Below are 17182 nucleotides of genomic sequence, written 5' to 3' on the forward strand. Positions count from 1 at the left end.
CATCTTCCAAATCAAAGTATATTGAAAAAAGGCCTTTTTCCCCTTAGCACTTTCATCTAATTCCCAGCACCAGAGATTTATTTCACCATATTCTATTCCCTTAGAGGTTTAGGAGCCCTTTGCTAAAATATATGTACCCCAGGTACTAACCAGAAATAATCCATTAACATTGTAGCATTGGCCTCGGCTTTAACTGCATTCATCTACAGGCCATGTTGAGAAAACAGTGTCCATATGTCTCTTACATTTTTGCATGAAAGTGAGGGGGCCAACTGACTTTGTTCTAGATGATCTTTTCAAGGATGTTTGTACAGTAAACTGCCTTGGAAGACAGAGACAGTGTCTCCTTCCAGAGCACAGATTCACTTTCTGTTCACTAGGATAAAGATAATGTGTTCCATCACAGGTCCTGTAGGTTTGCTTTCAGCACATTATAAAAGACAGGGGTTTCTTAAGCTTGGAGTTTCTCACCAAAAGCCCACTGTGTGCACAGCATCCACTCTGGCTGCTGTGTCATGTTCATGTGACTTGAGGGTCAAAGGAACTAAAGTGACTATTAGGCTTAAGCTGCTTGCTGTCCTGTGAGTAATAAAGCCTCTTGTCACTGACCCTGTGGTCTCATGTCTTTTCCCAGCATCCATGAAACTGAGGCAGGCTAACTTGTTAGTATGGTAGTATCACAGATCCATTGCAGACCCTTCACATTGTTGACAGGCCATAAAGGAGATACACTGTGACTAGAAAGTAAAACAAGGGAGAGAGTCAGAATATAGAATAGTGTGATGAGAATAGGCTAACATGGGTTACTCTGGATTCAGGAAAGGTATAGAAAATGAAGCATATTGGAAATTCAAAGGCAAGCATTGTAAGGAGAGAAAGTTTTTCAGAAAGGGATGGAGAGAGGGTGCATGAGACAATGGCCCCTTTTATTCTTTTAGGTTAACAATCTACTGTCTTTTCACTTCCTAGCATGAGGACATGGTAGAGCTTCTTATGTTCAGTTTCATTGACTCTAGAATATAAAAGGTGAGAGTTCTACTGCCAGTTTATGCTTTGGAAAGGCAAAGAATAAATTATACTGGAATGGGGAAACATTTTTTTCCTAAATGAAGAGAATATTGAAATAAAGAAAGGACATCAAAGAAAATACTGCAGTATGAATCTAAGCTAAGTTCCAAGGTAATAAACATTAACCAAAATGCTTGGGCACCCTAAGCATTCCCATCCATCTATCTTAACTGCAATCGGCTGGAGTGGATCCTCTAAAATTCACATCAGATTCTGCAATTCTACTGCTCAAAAACTCTTCCAGTAGAGTCTCATATCTTCCAAAACTATGCCCAAATTTGCTCACCATGACTTAAAGGACCTTCCATAACCTGCCCTTTTGCAGACCCTCTGACTTCATCTGTAATCACTCTTTCCCTCACTTTTCCCTCTCCAGCCATGCTAGCCACCTTACTATTCACCAAACATGCCAAGGCCACTCTTATTTTGGGGCTTTTGCACTTGATGTTTCCTCTGCATTGGCCACTTCTCCCTTTACTATTCTCCAGCTTCCTCATGTCCCCCAGGCTTCTTGTTAAACTGCACCTTCTGGGGCACCTGGGTGACTAAGTGGGTCAAGCATCTGACTCTTCATTTCAGCTTAGGTCATGGTCATGTTTCCTGAGATCGAATCCCATGGATTTCTCTGTTTCCCTATCTCTCTGTCTCTCCCCAACTCTCTCACTCTCTCTCAAAATAAATAAATGAACATTAAAAAAAACTGTACCATTTTAAGAAAGGTACACTTAAGAAAGACTACTATATATAGAATAGCACTCATTCCCTCAGCTGTTACCCTGTCCTCTTTATGCGTTTTTTATTATTTTCATCACACTTAACACCACAAGACATATGTAAATAGCTACATGTAACACATAAATGCACCCACGCGCGCGCACACACACACACACACACACACAGCCACTTCTAGGTCATTTCCCCTGACATGCATATGAGATTCTAAAAACATGCTTTGTACATGCATTTGATCAAGACAATTATATCAGTAAATAATTGATCATTATGTCTTCACTGGTGAAAAAAGAGTTTACTTCTCAACATGGGATCTACTATTTGACAGAGTGACTATAAAGCTTATTGTTCAAATGAAGCACTTTGGGAATAAAGGACAAATTAATAGTCCTATTAGGACAGCAGTAAACTTGGATTGTCCTAGGCAAACCATCGTCCACAGTTATTTTACTGATATGTAATATAGGATGGGAAATTCAGGGCAGGAGCTTCTCTCTGTGCCAATCTTTCCCCACTTCACCAACATTTGCCCTTGTGCCCAAAGAAAACCTATGCTTCAATACTCATCTGAGACTTCCTTTCCTCTATAAAACCCTCCTGGATACTGTTGTGCTCCCAAGTTCTGGCAAAAATGGTCATCATTGTGTCTTCTCGGACTTTTTGTACATACCTATATTCATTTGTGACCCCTCATGACACAGCACAGTGTCTAACTACCACTACCCATTCAATAAATGTCCAATGTTTGAATGAATTTGTAACTTGAGGCTTGTAAGACCCTGTACTTCTCAGCACAGGAAGGTGCATATTTAGCTGAGAGAGGGCTTTGGTTTGGATCAGACAACAATCACCAGTAATAGCTTGATAGAGAGCTGGAGTCAATCGTCTCTTGATGCTCCTGACCTTCTTATTATGAGATATAAATATATCTTATATCTTTATAAGTGATGCTATATCCAATACAAATCCAAGGGAAAGCTGAACTGCTTTACTTTTTTTTCCCTTTCATGTTTTTTTATTTGTATTATGTTTTTTAGCCAGCCTTACATTCTTTCTGAAAGTGAGAAACCAACTGCTTGCTCATCTTTCCAGCAGCCAATGGAGCTGCCTGTTTTATTCCCTCTGGAGCCTGGCAATTAACCACTCCTTGAAACCCTCTGGTCAGGCCTCTAGAACACTTTTAACACCATTACTTCTTCAATTTTCTCTGCTAAGGGAGTCTTCACAGTTCATTAACTGAGTACCAATCTTAGCATAATATTTTTGCAGATTTTTCTGAAACTTGCAACATTTTAACCTTTGGGCATTGGAAATCCATCACATCTTTTTATTTCACTTTTATTTTGTCAGTGTTATTATTTCTTCTTTCATTTTTCTCAATCAAGTCCTCATTAACTGTACAGAAATCATATGTCTTTTGCTAGTAAAGGAAAATTCCTCACAAAAGAAATCAGTCCACAACAGCTCATTATTATCATTATTATTATTATTCCTTTTTGGCTTAGAAAAGGGGTAGGGTTACTTTTTTCCCAAAAATATTAAAGGAACCATGGGGAAAGAAAGTATATTCTTATTAACTGTCCACTGTAAAACCTAACTCTATGCTGCATACATACCAGACATTCAATAAGTAGATCTGCACTGTCTAATATCACCACTTACCCATGTGGCTAGTTCAAATTGAGATGTGGTGTAAGTATAAAATATACACTGTTTTCGAAGATTTAATATATAAAAATGTAAAATATCTCATTAATACTTGTATTGATTACATATTGAAATTATACTCTTGGATATAGTGGATTAAATAAAATATGTTTTAAAACAAATATCACGTTTCTTTTTTACTTTTTAAATAGGACTACTAGAAAATTTACAAGTACATATGTAGCTCACATCATATTCCTATTAGACAAAACTGAATTACAGTAGCACTAAAAACAATAAGCAATTAACAAAACTATAAATTATGAATATTTAATTTCTCCTGTCCATTGCTTATTAATGTTATTGAGGTTGGGGTTTTTTTTTTGTTTGTTTGGTTGGTTGGGGTTTTTTTTGGTGTAGTAAAAACAGAATGTGCTTTTGTTTCACACCTTCCTTCCTGAATTCTAACGGTGCTTTGGCACTTTATGGTTTCATGGCCCTGCGCAAGTGGCTTAAACTCATAAGTTCTCACTTTCTCATCTATAAAACCTAGGGGTAACCATGCCTACCAGTTGAGCAGATTTTGAAAGTATTTAATTCATAGTAAGTACTACATGTATTTTATTTGCCTTATGTTCTCTTACAGAGAGCTGTATTATTTCACTCTTCAATGATGTTTTGTGTGTTTAAATATTTGGTTACAAATTTTGCCTGCAAAACAAACTTTTCTAATATTTTTAGATAGAGAATCTATGATTAGGTTTACTGTTTGGTAGAAAAAGTATTCTGAAAAGTAGAGAATCTGTAGACAGAAAGATAAAGAAGTGGAGAAAATATGCAGTGACCATCTTGAAGCACAGATATCCAAGCAAATATATGTATATATTGAGGTTGTCACACTGTTTTTATTTTCATGATATTTATCAACCACCTGTATATTTTACGGAAATTTCTTACAAGTAGTTATTTGTGAAGCTGATGTATTCTGCTTTACAAATCCTTCCAGAAATAATGCATGTGTTGGGAACACTGGATTCATGTAAAAATGTTTAATTAGGAGAGAATTCTACTTAACATACCTGCTAAGGATTTCATGCCTTGTATATTGGTGGTGACTAGTCTTTGGAAGCCCCATGTTCAAAAGCTCTTTTACCTCATCTACAATGAGGGATTCTCAATCCAGCCTGGACTGGACTGGTCTGCATATCTATGAGGTACACTTACCTTTCAATCCAGGGCATTCAGCTTCTTTCTTCTGGAAGTTTCTGTAAGGCTTTTGCCCAGATGAGAACTAGCTACTCTGGCCATAACATACAAAGTCTCAGAGGTAGACAAGCAGACCCTCAAACATGTCTTAGCTTGAAGTGTCATTTCTGGTCTTTAACTGTGTAGTTTCCCTAGGCCATGAGTAGATTCCACCTGAAGCTTCCATAAGACTGAAAGCCTCCAGGATTTAACCTGGAAGAAAAGAAAACCAATATTCATTTGTATCTTATTTCCTTTTGTTTTCTTTCTCCCCAGTGGTCTTGAGTGGGCCCCACTACCATCTTATTTCTCTCTTCAATTTCTCCTTTGGTGACCTCACTTTGCCCAGACTAAATATCTGTGACACTGTCCTCAATTTGCACATTGTTCGTGTTATTTTCACATAAACACTATTGTCTTTCATATGATAAAAAGTTATGTATTATCAACCTTTTTTTGCTTTAGGCCTGTGGTTCTCATATTTAAGCATGCATCTAGATCACGTTTGTTAAAACTCAGTGTTTTTAATTTAGCAGAGCTAGGATAGGACATGGAAATTTGCATTTCTAATAAGTTCCAAGGTGATGCTGATTCTCGCAGCCCCATAATTGAGAACCACTTATTTAAACAAGGCTGTTTGGGGCCATCCTCACAACAACTAGTTTAAAGAGACACAATTGCCATCTCCAAATTCTACCTAGGTCTCTGGTTTATTGAACTTCAATCAAGACACCCAACTTGGGAGTTTGAAAGCTTGACTGGTCTGTGATAGTGTCAGTGTTCTATTTGGTTTATAAACCATGGCAGTGAGGATTAGTAGATTAATTGGGGAATATACTTTTTAATGCTTTGAAGTGAGCAATACTCGGCAACTGCAAAGAATTATTCTTCTATTTTTATTTCCAGCTGTCTTCTATGTGCTTGCTAATTAAATTTGAGAAAATCTATAGCATACTGCTTAGAACAGCAGGGATTTGTCATATTTAAACCAAAACAAGCCAAATAGAACAACAAACACATCCAGATAGCCTCTGTTTTACTTCTCTTTGTACTTAAAGGAAAGAAGGAAGAAAGTGTAGGAGAACTACTAGGCTGTGTCATTTTTTCACAAATGTAGTTTTCAGCAGTATCACCCTTCCCTGGGGGAAAAACAAAAATATAGACCTCGTGGTCTTAATTCTCTCCTCTCTTTTTCTCTCTATTCTTTCTGCCATTTGTGTACTTCTATGTTTACTCAGTTTTCAGTAACTTAGTGTTTACTGTAATTTTAGCAGCAATATGGAGGAGGCTTTTGAATTAAGCCTTCTAATCCTTAAACTGTAAATACTATACTGTAACATATAATGAAGACATCAGTGCCCATAAAACACTAACCGACCAATGCAAACTGAGCTACCTGCTGTGTTTATAATACAAAAGGAAATACAGTATCTGGAAAATTATACAGGAATGTATTTTCCTAACATGTGTGATAGACAATTTTCTTTCTTTTCTTTTCTTTTAATTAAAAAATTATTTATTTTTGAGAAAGAGAGAAAGACAGAGCGTGAGGGAGGGAGGGAAGGGCAGCGAGAGAGGGAGACACAGAATCTGAAGCAGGCTCCAGGCTCTGAGCTGTCAGCACAGAGCCTGACACGGGGCTCTCATTCATGAACCGTGAGATCGTGACCTGAGCTGAAGTCTGATGCTTAACTGGCTGAGCCACCCAGGTGCCCCTCTTTTAATTTTAAAACGTGTCTTGGTTTAGAGTGGATTCCATAGGCGGAGAGTTCAGTCAGCTTCTACTGACCGGAGGCAGTTGGATAAAGTGAACTCTGCTTCCTTACTTTACAAAGTTAATTAATTGTTTCCCTAGCACCAGGAATTCAATGTGCTACTGGCAAAAGGATCTGCTCACTGAGACCCATGTCTGGTTACTGTTTAGTTCCCTCGTGGATTGTTTCAGGTGCATCAAAGCTAACATTACCTTTCTGAATGGATCAATGCGGGACTTAGCTACACAGCTTCCAGTTTAGAAAGTTAAAATGATCTCAGTCAGTGATTTAAATGGTATTCCTTACCTCACTAGTCTGCTTACTTACTAGCCAGGCACCTCCTGGCTGCCTAAATTCCCTCAAGTATTCAAATTATCCTTTCATTTTTAAAAGACTCATGTGTTCAAGTTTTTAAAAAATGACAGCACAACCGTCATCATTTTCCCCAAAGTGTGGTTATTAAATATAGCAACTCTTGTACTCAGATGGCTAGCGCAGAGAGAAAAAGAGGGAGGCAGTGAAAGGAAATTGGATGTGTTAAGAATCTTATCCATTAGTCATACCTTTTTTTGCCTTGTTCTTATCACTCTATGAGGTCTTTGTGTGCTAGTTTCTTGAAGACAAAAAATAAACGAAAATTGTGCCCAGCATATTACTGTTAAGGAAAAGGGAGTTCTGATAAGCTGAAGTATGCCAAAATTTTAATTTTTTTCCATTTATCTTATAAATTTGGCAAAGCCATGGCTACAGGTGAAAGATGAGAGGTTGTATCATTGTCTAGATTCTCAACTTCAAAAGTTTTTGCAATTAAGTCTGTCATGGAAAAGTTTGACTTAAATTCTTTTTGAATTCCAAACTACCACCATCCCACTGTTGAGTGATCATACCATGGGGCCTATACAGAAGGTCCCATAATTATGATCTTCTGCGGGAGGCCTGGCACAAATGCTGTAGATCTTTCTTCCCATTAATAATTTATAAACTGCTAAGGTAATGATGCATGTGTAAGTTAAGCAGAGCAGTACAATTTTGCTTCAAAGAAATAAAAACATACCGGTTTTTAAAGTTATTTTTTCAATGTTTATTTACATTTGAGAAAGAGGGAGAGAGAGAGAGAGAGAGAGAGAGAGAGCGCACAAGTGGGGGAGGGGTAGAGAGAGAGGGAGACACAGAATCGGAAGCAGGCTCCAGGCTCTGAGCTGTCTGCAAGAAGCCCCATGCAGGGCTTGAACTCAGGAACCATGAGATCATGGCCTCAGCTGAAGTTGAATGCTTAACTAACTCAGCCACCCAGGCACCCCTAACATACCTGTTTTTTTAAATAAAGAAAGGCAAAAATCTCTATTTTTAGGCCCATAAAAAGGATATGAAGCATTCCCTATCCTATTCCCATAAACACACTCATGCAAGCTTTGAACGTTTCCATAAAGTTACTCAAGCTTTATTTTATGATCTTATTAATAAAAATAAATGAATTAGTAAGCAAACAAACCTCTGGTGCCATGCAGCATGTTCTCAATCTTGTTGAGACCAAGTATCATGTATCAAAACTGTATAAAATAGAAAGTGTTTAAAGAAAATCCCAGAGAAATGGTTTTTATGCCTTTGCTTATTTAAGGAATAGAGACTGAAAAGGGAATTAGATTTCTATAATTTCCAAGTTCTAATTGCTTTTTAAAAAAGAAATACTAAAACATATAGATGTACACAAATAAATTGTTTTGGGAAAAAAATGTACACCTAATATTGTTCCTCCTGAATTATTCAATAAAAATCGAACAGGCATCAGTAAAACAAAACAAATATTAAGTGTATTGCTAACCATTTTCAGTCTGTTATAACACATACCAGGCACATAACGAATGCCTGCTAAACTGCTGTCCAGTCATAGTTTCTTAACACTACTAATACATGGGTCCAGGGGAGAGGCAAGAAATGACTAAAAGAGAACAATGACATTCTACCCAGATACAAATTTATCACATAATGCCACCCAGGAAATTGTCCTCTACCCTTCATGTTCCCTATCCTTCATCCATCTGTCAAAGTAAATGATGCTTCCTTGTAAAGATAGATTCTTTGGAGATGGTCTTGAGCAAATGGTCCCACCATCCACCCTTTGGAAGCTCAGTCTAATGAGCTTCATTAAAACAGTTCCTCCCTTGTCCATCTTGAACTCTTCCATTGATCTTAAGGAGTTATTCTCACTATAGTTTGCTCTGGGTGAGCATGTGGATCCTGAGGCTACTGCTATGACCCAACTTCACTTTTTCTGTGGCTGTGTGTAGGAAGTCACATGATGCACACAGGAGAGCCCAGCTGATGATTTGGTCTTGAAATCTGGTAGATGGCTCAAAATTATCACAAATTAACTTGATATATACTTGCATTCTTATATTAATGCAACTAAGCTAGATTCAATAATTTCAGGTTGAGCCACTTACTTTGCACTTGGCATTTTTTTGCCACCACCATACTGCAGACTAATGTTAATGCCTTGATAATAAGCTTGCCCTCTTTAAACATAAGACTTCCTTATGTTTTAAATTCATGTATCCACAAAAGATGTGAAATTTGAAAACATATTTCATCTAAATTCAAGATTTTAAAGCTTTACCACCCTTTTTGAGAGAAAAGGTAATTATGAGAGAAAAAAATATTGGCATGAATTAGCACATCAGGCTTACCACTAGGAATGCAGTCCTCAAGGGGCCTGCTATTACATTTTTACAAGGAAAAAGAATTCCTTTTTTTTAACTTAAATTTTAGTTAGTTAACATCCAGTGCAATGTTGGTTTCAGGAATAGAATTCCATGATTCATCACTTACATACAACACCCAGTGCTCATCACAAGTGCCTTCCTTAGTACTCATCACCCATCTAACCCATCTCCCACCCACCTCTCATCAACTGTAAGTTTGTTCTCTATCGTTAAGAGTCTCTTATGGTTTGTTTCCCTCTCTTCTCTTTACACTCCCTCTTCCCATATGTTCATCAGTTTTATTTCTTAAATTCCACATGTGAGTGAAATCATTTGGTATTTGTCTCTCTCTGAATGACTTATTTCACTCAGCATAATACATTCTAGCTCCATCCACATCATTACAAATGGCAAGATTTCATTCTTTTGATGGATGAGTAATATACCATTGTATATATATACCACATCTTCTTTATCCATTCATCAGTTAATAGACATTTGGGCTCTTTCCACAGTGTGGCTATTGTGACTAATGCTGCTATAAACATTGGGGTGCATGTATCCCTATGAATCTGTATTTCTGTATCATTTGGGTACATACTAATAGCGCAACGCCTGGATCTTAGCATAGTTCTCTTTCTAGTTTCTTGAAGAACCTCCATACTATTCTCCAGAGTAGCTGCACCAGTTTGCATTCCCACCAACAGTGCAGGAGGATTCCTTTTTCTTCACATCCTTGCCAACACTTGTTTCTTATGTTGTTAACTTTGGCCATTCCAACAGATGTGAGATGGTATTTCATTGTGGTTTTGGTTTGCATTTCCCTGATAATGAGTGATGTTGAGCATCTTTTCATGCACCTGATTAGCCGTCTGGATGTCTTCTTTGGAAAACTGTCTATCTATGTCATCTGCCCATTTCTCAACTGGGCTGTTTGATTTTGGGGTATTGAGTTTGATAAGTTCTTTATAGATTTTGCATACTAACCCTTTATCAGATACGTTATTTGCAAATATCTTCTCCATTTCTGTAGGCTGCCTTTTAGTTTTGCTGATTGTTTCCTTTGCTGAGCAGAAGCTTTTATCCTGATGAGGTCCCAATAGTACACCTTTGCTTTTGTTTCCCTTGCCTCTGGTGATGTGTCGAGAAAGAAGTTTCTCTGTCACAGGTCAAAGAGGGTGCTGCCTGCTTTATCCTCTATGATTTTGATGGTTTCTTGTATCACATTTAGGTCTTTCATCCAATTTGAATTTCTTTTTGTATATGGTATAAGAAAGTGGTCCAGTTTCATTCTTCTACATTTCTCTGTCTACTTTTCCCAACACCATTTGTTGAAAAGACTGTCTTTTTTCCATGGATATTCTTTCTTGCTTTGTCCAAAATTAGTTGACCATAGAGGTGTGGGTCCATTTCTGGGTTTTCTATTCTGTTCCATTGATCTATGTGTCTTTTTTTGTGCTAGTACCATACTTCCTGGAGGACTACAGCTTTGTAATGTAGCTTGAAATCCAGAATCGTGATGCCTCCAGTTTTTTCATTTTCAAGATTGCTTTGACTATTTGGGTTTTTTTGTGGTTCCGTATAAACTTTAGGATTGTTCCAACTCTGTGAGAAATTCTGGCAATATTTTGATAGGGATTGCATTAATGTGTGAATTGCCTTGGCTAGTTTAGACACTTTAACAATGTGTGTTCTTTCAATCCATGAGCATGGAATGGTTTGTTTATTTTTTTTCATTTCTTTATGTCATCTTCAGTTTTTTTCACAAGTGTCCTATAATTCTGAGTATAGATCTTTTATGTATTTATCTAGGTTTATTTTTAGGTATCTTATTGTTTTGGGTGCAATTGCAAATGGGATTGATTCCTTGATTTCTTTTTCTGCAGTTTCATTATTGGTGTAAAGAAATACAATAGATTTCTGCACATTGATTTTATGTCTTATAACTTTGCTGAATTTATTATGTATTAACTCTAGCATTTTTTTTGGTGAAGTCTTTCAGGTTTTCTATATAGATTTTCATGTTGTCTGCAAATAGTGAAAGTTTGACTTCTTCCTTGCCAGTTTGTATACCTTTATTTCCTTTTGTTGTCTGATTGGTAAGAATAAGACTTCCAGTACCATGTTAAATAGTAATGATAGGAGTGGACATCTTTGTCTTGTGCCTGACCATAAGGTAAAGACTCTCATTTTTTTGCCCACTGAGGATATTAGCTGTGGGCCTTTCATATATGGCCTTTATGAAATTGAGGTATTCTATCTATCCCTACTTTGTTAGGAATTTTTATCAAGAATGGATGCTGTATTTTGTCAAGTTCTTTTTATGCGTCTATTGACAGGATCATATGGTTCTTATCCTTTCTTTAATTAAAGTGGTGTATCACATTGATTGATTTGTGAATACTGAAACAACCCTGCAGTTCAGGAATAAATCTCACTTGATCATGGTGAATAATTCTTTTAATGTACTGTTGAATTCAATTTGCTAGTGTCTTGTTGAGAATTTTTGCATCATGTTCATCGGGATAATAGCCTGTAATTCTCTTTTTTAGTGGGCTCTTGGTCTCATTTTGAATCAAGGTAATTCTGGCCCCATAGAATGAGTTTGGAAGCTTTCCTTCCATTTTACTTTTTGGAACAGTTTGAGAAGAATAGGTGTTAACTCTTCTTTAAATGTCTGATAGAATTCCCCTGAGAAGCCTTCTTATTTATTGGGGGAGGTTTTTTGATTACTGATCCAATAACTTTACTGGTTATGCGTATGTTCAAATTTTCTATTTCTCCCTGTTTCAGTTCTGGAAATTTGTGAGTCCCCAAGACATTCTTAATATGGTTTTCTAGGAAGTTTGATTCTTCTTAGCAAAACACACAGTTTAATTATCTGTTTAAACAAATAGCCATTTATTATTTATCTACTTCAGTTTCTTATGTTGGTTGTAATTATTTCTGTATTCTTGGATGCCAAAATCAAAGGTTCAATGGAGATGGATTTGAAGCTGCTCAAATGTAGGAAAACTGCTTTCAGTGTACCATTCATCTATGGTAGTATATATGTGTGTGTGTGTGTGTGTGTGTGTGTGTGTGTCTGTGCGCGCGCGCGCGCTCACGTGTATTTTGTGGGACCCTCCATTTAGACATTAATTCATAAAGTAAAATGTTTGTGAAGTGTTTCATAACTGATTTATCTCACAACTTAAAACTTTATAGTTTTAAGAAATTAAACAATGGATATTCACATATGAACATCTGGAAGCATTCACTTTGAATACCCAAGCCTTTATAAAAAGACTGTGCCAACCATACTACATTATGATTTTATTATTGGAGCCATTGAATAGTAATAAGTAGTTGGTGCTAGGATAGGAAAGTGTGAACTTTGGGGTTACATGAGGCTGTGCTTCTTCCCCTGGAACTTGGAGGATCATCTCCTTGAGATGGGCTGTGCTGATGTCATGGGAGGGAAAAGCTGCACCTGTCCAGGAGACAGCAGGTGTGGACCACACACCTCACCAAGCGTCCACTTTCCAAAGGTTTGCAAAGCAATGGCAAACACCAGTACTCTAATAAATGGCCAATTCCTTGAGTACTTCTATCAGAGGTGGCAATGTGGAACTTCAGCCTCAGGGGAACCACAAGGAAGCAGAAGTGGGACATCAGGAGATGTCATCAGTAGAGGAAGTTGTGCCCATTGCAACAGAGATAGCAGCAGTGGCGCTGTGAAGGCAAGACATGGAAGCAGAGGAGGGGTGACGGGGTAATTGGCAACACATGTAATGCAGTGACAAGGGAAACTCCCAGACATTATTGGAGGGAGCAGGGGAGAGGGAAAGTGGAGAGGACTGGTAAAGTCTTTAAAAAGAACTAATTTTGATCGTCAAGACAATAAGCATATAAGCTATAATTTAAAGAATAGGAAACAACTTAAGAATTCTCTTCATGACATCCTGTTGCATGAAAAGCTTGTGAAACTTCATCTCAGATATCTAGAGAGAAGTTTTTCTATAATTTTCTATTAATGGATTATAGGCACACCTTGGAAATATTGGGAGTTTGGTTTCAGACCACCACAATAAAGCAAATATCACAATAAAATTGGTCAAATGAAATTTTTGGCTCCCCAGTGCATATAAAAGGTGTGTTTTACACTATACTTAGTCTATTTAGTGTACAGTAGTATTATGTCTAAAAAACACAATGTGCATACCTTAATTAAAAATACTTTATTGCTAAAAAATGCTAACCATCATCTGAGCTTTCAGTGCATCACAATGATGGATTAAAAATCACCATAACAAATATACTAGTAATAAAAAAAGTTTGAAATGATCTGAGAACTACCAAAATGTGGCAGATACATGGAGCGAGCAAATGCTGAAAAACTTGCTTGACATAGGGTTGCCAGAAACCTTCATTTTGTAAATAATACAGTAGTGAAGCTTAATGAAATGAGGTATGCTTGTATTAGCAAGCTTTAATTGTATTTGTTCCTTGCTTAGTGAATGTGGCTCCACTCTCAAAGGCCTTACTAACATATGTGAGCAGAGCAAGGTGGAAAAATATTTAGTTTTTCTATTTGTTCAAAATTTACTATTAATTAATTTTCTATTAATAATAATTATTTAAGTAAACAATAAATATATAATTATTATTATATCATCATAATTATATACCCCATTCCTTATGTTCAAGGTGAGAGAAGTGTCTACTACAAGTGAATTTATGTTTATGTAAGAGGTAATAATTGAATAATAAATATCCTTTATATTTTAGTCTAGTGTTCATTTAGCATTTTCTCCAAAGAATTCTACTTTAGCCCAGTTATATAAAATTAATTGAATTAAGTGAATCTGCTATGTACATTTCCTTGTCATTATGACAATATAAGGATTGTTTTTACATTAAAGCTTCATTCCCAATCAGTTAGTTTCTTTGTTACTTCTTTGGATTAGATTCCTTTTATTTTTTTTAAATATTTTTTATTTATTTCTAGGAGAGAAAGAGAGAGAAAGTGAGCGAGGAGGGGAGGGTCAGAGAGAGAGAGGGAGTCACAGACTCTGAAACAGGCTCCAGGCTCTGAGCTGGCAGTCAACACAGAGCCCGACACGGGGCTCGAACCCACGAACCGCGAGATCATGACCTAAGCGAAAGTCGGACGCTTTAACCGACTAAGCCACCCAGGCGCCCCGATTAGATTCCGTTTAAATGGGTTCAAAGTCAAACTGTGTCAAAAAGCCTTAAAACATTACATAATCTGGCAATGAGAAAGAATGAAATCTGGCCATTTGTAGCAACATGGATGAAATTTAAGAGTGTTATGCTGAGTGAAATAAGTCAGGCAGAGAAAGACAGATGCCATATGTTTTCACTTATAGGTGGATTAGGAGAAACTTAATGGAAGACCATGGGAGAGGAGAAGGGGGAAAATAGTTGGGGAGAGGGACAGAGACAAACCATGAGAGACTCTTGAATACTGAGAACAAACTGAGGGCTGATAGGGGTGGGGAAGAGGGGAAGGGGAGTGATGGGCACAGAGTGGGGCACTTGTTGGGATGAACACTGGTTGTTACATGGAAACCAACTTGACAATAAACTATGAAAAAAATGTCTTAAAAATTACATGATCGTTGCATGTCCTATAAATAGGATTGTGCTCTGGAGCCACTTCCAAAATTTTAGCAGGATCTTAAATATCTGAAACCTCTCATAAGTAATTTGGGTAGATGCCTCTTCTCCCTCCAATATTCCCAAATCTCAACTCCCTGCTCTTTTCATCTCCAGTCCTCAGGAAACAGAAATAGATTACTGTTGCTTAGACTGATTGGCAAACATGGGAGACAGTTCAATAGATAATTTGACCTGTTTTCTAACTTCAGAAAGAATGGCTCAAGACCATCCTTATTACATCATTTAAATTATTGTTTTTGACAGCTATCTCCCAAAATTACATTAGTTTAAACATTGGATATAATTTAGGAATGTATTTCGTAACAGACTATTTTTCAGGAAAAATGTTTGTTTTTTTTATTTCAGAGAGAAACCTCTTATTTCTTAACATCGATTCTTTTATGGGTAATGTTTATTTCATTTAACTGCCATTATACATATTCTAAAATTAATACTTCCATACTTTATTTCTGTAGAACTTTGAGGGCCTTTTATCATTCATGCTCTATATCCTAGAGCAAAGGAAGAACAATCTTCAAAGGAAGGCATTGGTCCAAACTGTAGGAATATCTTCAGTCTTCTTTATGAAGATAGTGGTCTATTATTTCCAAAAAAAAAAAAAAATAGTGTTTATTTTTGAGAGAGAGAGAGAGAGAAACAGGGCATGAGCAGGGGAGGGGCAGAGAGGAGGAGAATCCAAAGCAGACTCCAGACTCCAAGCTGTCAGCACAAAGCCCCATGAGGGGTTCGAACTTAAGAACCACATGATCATGACCTGAGCTAAAATGGAAGCTGAAATAGCTAAGCCATACAGGTACCCTGATAGTTGTCCATTCTCTCAAGACTCTCATATGAGCAACCAAAATTTTAAAAGGATATTAAATTTACTACTCTCTGCCTTGGTTTTTAAATTATTTCTACTTCACTTTAGAAAACATAAACCCAAGCTGTTTACTTAATTGAAGTAAGTTTTGCATGTAAATAAAAACAAACTATATATAATCCCACCTATAAAACAAGAGATAGTCCAGAGATTTTTTATTTACTTGATTTCACTGTTATCATTTAAAGCACCCCATCCTCTATTTCTACTGGCATTTCAACTTTAGAGATAAATAAGTTACTGTAAAATGAGATCTCACTCAATTAATTAAAAAATATTATAGGGGCACCTGGGTGGCTCAGTCAGTTAAGAGTCCGATTTCGGCTCAGGTCATAATCTCACAGTTTGTGAGTTTGAGCTCCAAGTCGGGCTCTGTGCTGACATCTCAGAGCCTGAAACCTGCTTCAGATTCTGTCTCCCTCACTATCTCTGCCCCTCCCCCATCCGTGTTCTGTTTCTCTGCCTCAATAATAAATATAAACATTAAAAATGTTTTAAAAAACATTATAGTCTAATTTATTGCACTAATTTTTAAAATGTGTGAGTAAAAGAGAATATATGTGTATATATATTATATATATAGTATAGATAGATATTCTATAGATGTACTATCTATATAAAGATAGCTATACTTACTATATATATATAGTAAGAAAAGAAAATATGTTTCTGAGAGGCTATTTGGTTAGTCTATCATATTATTATTCTTGGAAAGGGGTATTCTCTCTCAAAAATATGAGTATTTGCCCTCCAAGGAAGGTATATCAATAGAGCAGGAGAGAAACCCTCTATTACCTCTGCCAAGGACACTGTCAGATTGTCTTTTTTCTGGTGTTCTGATATTACACTCATCAAGAAATCTTCATATTTTAATTTGGCTACCCATGTAGCTTTTCCACTGGGAGAGAATATGCTAACCATTAAATGTAGACATTTAGTCTACTTGAAAGAGGTTTTTTAAATTATAAATGAATAAATTGTAATTCCAATTTTGTACATCAGTCCTTTGAGCTTGCTTAGCTTGAATCTATCCCAGAGAGACTGATTAATTCTCAGCACTTGATAAAACAGAATTTCTGGTCATTCACAATTGAGAATGAGATCTTGGAAATAATGATTCAACTGAGGTGTTCCTCTGTAGGGGCTTTTCCAGATAGTAAAAGACTGAATTATATTAGTGATGGAGAGAGTGGCAAATAACGTACATTGTGAAAAAGTACTTGGGATTTAAAATTAATGCACCTCTATCTGGCATTTTTTTTTTTACAAATAGTTTATTGTCAAATTAGTTTCCACATAACACTCAGTGCTCATCCCGACAAGTGCCCTCCTCCATGCCCATCCCCCCTACCCCCACATCCATCAGTCCTCAGTTTTTGTCAGCATTCAAGAGTCTCTCATGGTTTGCCTCTCTCCCTTTCCCCCACCATTTCCCCCCTTCTTCTCCCCCTTGTTCCTCCGTCAAGTTCCTCCTAATCCTCCTATAC

This window comes from Hyaena hyaena, unplaced genomic scaffold, assembly GCF_003009895.1.
Source record: "Hyaena hyaena isolate Hyena2069 unplaced genomic scaffold, ASM300989v1 scaffold_742, whole genome shotgun sequence".
Taxonomy (NCBI): Eukaryota; Metazoa; Chordata; class Mammalia; order Carnivora; family Hyaenidae; genus Hyaena; species Hyaena hyaena.